Consider the following 5,638-nt stretch of genomic DNA (forward strand, 5'->3'; position numbering starts at 1 on the left):
CACTCACTTTGTAGACCAGGCTGGCCTCGAACTCAGAAATCCACCTGCCTCTGCCTCCCGAGTGCTGGGATTAAAGGCGTGCGCCACCACACCCGGCCAGGAACATGCTTTTAGCCCACTCCAGCCTCAAGCTGATAATGTTACTGCTTGCCTCCCCCCAAAACATGACAAGAACTATATTCTTAAGAATATGTCAACATTATAAAGAACAAAAAAGGGGGGCTATGGGAATGCTCTAAGCAAAATGAAGGGAGAGGCAGGTTTACAGACAATGACATCCTAACTTATAAAGCAGGCAAAAATGTACTATGGCTATGTATGTATCAGAATAGCCCTATTTTTCTGAGATGCATATTAAGGTGTTTGGCTTTGGATTACCATTGTGTGTGTGTGTGTGTGTGTGTGTGTGTGTGTGTTTGCGTGTGTTTGCGTGCGTGTGTGTTTGCGTGTGTGTGTTTGCGTATGTATGTGTGTGTGTGTGTGTGTTTGCGTGTGTGTGTGTGTTTGCGTGTGTGTGTGTGTTTGCGTGTGTGTTTGCGTATGTATGTGTGTGTGTGTGTGTGTTTGCGTGTGTGTGTGTGTGTGTGTGTTTGCGTGTGTGTGTACACCAGAGGACAACTTTGGAGAGTTGGTTCTCTCCTGCGTGACTTGCTTCACATCCTTCAAGAGACAAAGACGCAGTGGGCACGGTGTCTGTATAATCCTAGCTCCCAGGAGACAGAGGCAAGAGGATCGCAGCAAATTCAAAGACAGACAGGTCTACTTAGCAAGTTCTGGAACAGCTGGGGTTGCACAGCAAGGACCTACCTCAAGGACAAAGGAGGGAGCACAAAAGCCAAAGCCAATGGGAGAAAACCCAACAACAGGTAAACCTGGGTACAAATCTTCTGAATTTCAGACTACGGAGGGTCTTTGACCTACCCTTAATAAACTCACCGTAAATTGGAAACACCGTAAAATATAATTAACACATCTGTGGTGGCTGACTTGACTGTCAACTCAACATGTTTAGAATCACCATGGGAACGAACTTCTAGGCATGCCTGAGAGACAGTTTCTAGAAGATGTGGTAAAGGCGGGCCGATGCCACCTCACGGGCTGGCGTCCTGGACGACAGCAGGCTGAGCACTGAGAAGACGCTCTTGGTTTCCTGGCCCCAAGGCCTCCTGCTCCTGCTCCTGCTGCCAGGTCTTCCCTGCTAGGATGAACCGCACCCTCCAGCTGCCGCCACAACAGATGCTTCCTGCCTTAAGCGCTTTTGTTGAGGATTCTGCTCTGGCAAGAAGAGGTTGCTGGCTGCTGGCTGCTGACCCTCCGAGGAACATGGCTTAAGGGCCAGTTCAAAGTACAATGCTGCATATTTTGAGTGTGAGGAAATATCAAAATCAGAAAATCAGAGTATAGTTTCTACTGAATGCCTGCACGGTCAGGAGAAAAATCCCAAGTCAGACCATCATAAGTCAGGGCCATCTGTATGTCCTGATAAGACATTTTATCTTTTAATCACCCTGACACCGTCTTCTGGGGTGGTGGTCACACAGTGAATACTTGGATGGTCAGGGAGAATGCCTGGCATGGAGCCATGTCTCCAATCACTGTCTCTAGAAGCTCAAGGCTGAGCGGCCTTCTGGTTAGCACTTCAGCAAATATCAACAACTTACCAGAGATTGCTTGGCAACAGAAACCATACAGAGCCACCGGGAAAACCAACACTTCAGTGTGCCAGGAAGGAGAGTTTCTCTGTGTAGGCCTTGGCTGTCCTTGAACTTGTTCAGACTGGCCTCAAATGAGAATCCATCTGGCTCTGCTTCCCAAATGGGAAATGAGGAGTCTTATTTAACTTGCTCATCCACCCATCAGAAGGACCAGTGTGTGTAACCCAATTTTGCTGCTTGTATTTGAAGTGTCCCGGGAACAGGTTTTGAGGCAGTATGGGAGGGCAGGTGACCCAGCAGCAAGGACACACTCAGCCTGGGGCTTGGGAGACACTAGTGAACATCTACTGTCAACAGGATGATTACTGCCACTGTATATTTGATTCACTATTGGGTGCTAGGCCCTGTGGACACACAAAGATAAAAGGTTTCCCCCCACCTGTCCCAAGAAACTCTGGGAAGGGGAGAGAAGCTCAGGAAAGCAATGTGTCTCAGGGCGACAGATCAAAATGCCGGTCACAAGTATTCCAAAGGGGTGGCTAGGAAAAGCTACACCAAGGATGTGCAGTCAGTGCAGGTGATAGGGACAGGATTCTCATCACTCATTCATTCATTCATTCACCTATACAGTTATTCAATTATTTCCATTTGTTTGTTTGGTTCAAGGCAGGGACTTACTATATAGCCCTAGCTGGCCTCATTCACAGAGCTCCAACTGCCTCTGCCTTTTAAGAGCGCCTGGATTAAAGGAGTGTGCTACCATGCTAGGCTTCATTCATTTTTTAAATGAAAAGTACTATGCTAGACACTTATAAAACATGAGGTTAAAAAGAAATAATACTGGGGGCTAGAGAGATGGCTCAGCAGTTAAGAGCACTGTCTGCTCTTCCAGAGGTCCTCAGTTCAGTTCCCAGCAACCACATGGTGGCTCACAACCATCTGTAATGGGATCTTCTGGCATGCAGGCACATATTTGGATAGAACACACCTGTATAAAATAAAAAAAATAAATATAATCTTTTTTTAAAAAGAAAAAAACAATATTGAAGCAAGCAAGGAAAAAAATATGATCTGCTAATGATAACTAAAATCTAAACTGTGTAGTGACACATGCCTTCAGGAGCCTGCCGGTGCTCCAATGATAACATAGAAAGACTCTGTCTTGGAAAACAAACAGAACAAAGGCTTACATAGGAGGCCCAGGCATCTGCAGTCCCAGTCCAGGTGGGACCCTACTTACCACTGTGCTGTCCTTGAGATTTCACACAGCCCTGTGATGTGGGCTGATAAGTTGTCATAACTGTGTACAAATCTCTTTCCAGGAGACACGTTCTTCTGATGGACACTTTTTCCTTCTCTCGGCATGAGATTCTTGGGGAAATCCCCATTTCTTTGTAGTCCGTTGTTGACAAGCGTTATCCTTAGATACTGCTAGATCCGTGTATGGGAATGGTAGAGAGAGGCCCCGTACAAAGGAGATTACGGGAGGACAATGGGGCCTTCTAGGGAAGGCTCACGAGACTGCTATGAATGTCCGTTCCCCTTTGTCTCAGAACTGTGTCTTTCCTGTCACTCTGATGTATGGAGTGGACCCTCTCCCACCAAGGGTAGCTCTGTGTCTTTCTACATGGCACACCAGGAGGCAAGTGAGAGGGACAACATGGGCTCATTTCCTCCAGTGTGGCTGGCACTAGTATTCCTTATGACTGCCTAGGGAGTCATCTTTGTCTTGATGGTGGGCATGTCAGAGGCAATGATGCTTCATGGACCAACCAGTGTATCCCTGCAGGCTGTGAGATGGTCACCTCTGACCTCATTCATGATGGAACAAACCTTGAAGCCAACAGATGGTTTGAATATGCTTGGCCCATGGGAAGTGGCATTATGAGGAGGTATAGCTTTATTTGGAAGAGGTATACCCTTGTTACAAAGCAATGTGTCACTGTGGAGGTTGGGCTTCATATATGTTGAGGTTTCATATATATGTTCAAATCTGGCCAGTGTGTTACAGTCTTCTCCTGGCTGCTGTTAGGTCAAGATATAGAGCTCTCGGTTCCTGGATGCTGCCATGCTTCTTGCCATGATGACAATGGACTGAACCTCTGAAACAGAGTCAGCCCCAATTAAGTGTTTTCCTTTATAAGATTTGCCTTGGTCATGTTGTCCCTTCACAGCAATAAAACCTTAAAAGACAAGGGGCCTGCAGGGTGCGGTCTGTAGAAAGAGCGGCAATGGTCAGGGCTTTGTTCAGAATTAGACGGACAGAGAGAAGTGTCACTCTCAAATCACATCTGTTTTCTCACACTACTGATGCCCTTGGCTCAAAAGGAAATTATTTAAATCTGGGAGTGGCAGTTCATGCGACACTGCGTGTGTGGATTCGGTTAAGTGAACTCAGGTTGTCGGGCTTTGGTAGCAAGTGCCTTTAACCACTGAGCCATCTCACCAACCCCCTAAATGTTTAAAATCCCAAAGTGCTAACTTTTCTCTGGCACAATGTAAGCCACCTAGAATATCACCAGTTTTAAGGAGTCCCTTCTTATAAAAGCAATACCTGCTCATCTTAAAACATAGCTGATGAGTATGAAGCAAGCACAAGGAAGCAAAGTTTAAAGATAAGAGTATTTCCCCCTGGGAATAAGTTAACATCCTTTGGGGATTGGCAGGAAGCTCATGAGCAGAGCACAGTGGCACAGACATGTAGCCCAGCTCCTTGGGAAACAGAGGCAAGAGAATTGCTTGACTACAAGGTAGCCTGGGCTACAAGGTAGCATTTCCCAGTAAGATGCTGCTGTGAGCTTACACTCTAGAGACACACAATGCAGCTGATTACAGACACCACGAGCTGGAAACGCAAGCTCCCAGGCCCCACTGTAGGCCTTCAGGACCTGAACCTGCATCCTAGCAAGTTCCCAGGTGACTCTGGTGTATGCTAAAGGTGGAAATGACAGCATTTTCATCAAGTTCTTTGGAAGACATCCAGGTTGTCAAAGAAACCACAAGTAGTGGTTACACTGACCAAAGCAGCAGGCAGAACATGGCGCTAATTCACCCCACAGAACTATATGTAAAGAGGACCCAATTTTGGAATGCGTCACTAGAGAATCAGACCTTGGAGTGACCTGTTAAAGAGAGGTGTCACTAGCAAGTAGGCCACCTCCCCTTAGTGCTTGTAGTAATTACACATTAACGAAAGACTCACAGAGCCAGCGATGTAGAGGAACAGGAAGCAGGGAGAAGCAGACTCAGTAGGGCTTCATGTGGTCTTGAGCTTCAGGCCAGCTTGCTACCCCAATGAAGGTGTGAAGTTACAAGCCAGGTTTCATGCCCACAGAGTCCCACAGTCACAAGCTGTGGGGCATGGAACAGATTTCTTAGCTGCATGGGCTCTCCACTCATTCATTGCTTGTAGATTCTGCCTCACAAATCCACAGCCTTGTCCTGAATCAAAAAACAATCAGCAGTATAGAGGAAGCTGTGGAAAACCGGAAGTGTGGGGCTGGAGTGTGGCAGCAGAGCGCCCACCTAGCACAGCTCCTGATCCTTGTTTGATTGGTTGGTTGGTTGGTTTGAGACACGGTCTCATGTAGGCCAGGTTAGCCTTGAACTATAAAGCCAAGGATAACTTTGAACTTCTGGCCCTCCTGTCTGCACATCGATAACTGACTGGCACATGGCTTGGTCATACCTGGTCATGCCATGCTGAGCTGAGCATTATGTATGTAGTGTCAAGCTACACCCATCCCAAGTCTTCAGCTTAGCATCAAACAGTGTCTTTGCTAAGCACAGACGAGAGAGCAAGACACGAAGCACTGTCCTCCGGGGATGGCCTGGTCAGAGGACCAGGGGATCATCCCAGGAAGTCATCTTTAGCTGACAGCCAAGGAAGTCTGAGATTCTTTGGGGACAGGGATGGAAGAGCATCCCAGAAGGAACAGAGTGTGCACAGGCTGGATTTGTGGCAGTAGGAAAGGCTGGTCCCA

At 47.2% G+C, this 5,638-nt stretch overlaps 1 long non-coding RNA gene across 1 annotated transcript in view; it reads right to left on the bottom strand.

The window, feature by feature from the left end:
* Nucleotides 1–3,385, bottom strand: part of LOC110301532 — a 9,172-nt gene extending 5,787 nt beyond the window's left edge. The window contains exon 1 of the long non-coding RNA XR_002378725.2: nucleotides 2,896–3,385. This is a non-coding gene — a long non-coding RNA (uncharacterized LOC110301532). The remainder of the gene's footprint in view (nucleotides 1–2,895) is intronic.
* Between the last annotated feature and the right edge of the window lie 2,253 nt (nucleotides 3,386–5,638).

This window comes from Mus caroli, chromosome 1 (assembly GCF_900094665.2).
Source record: "Mus caroli chromosome 1, CAROLI_EIJ_v1.1, whole genome shotgun sequence".
In the NCBI taxonomy this organism is placed as follows: domain Eukaryota; kingdom Metazoa; phylum Chordata; class Mammalia; order Rodentia; family Muridae; genus Mus; species Mus caroli.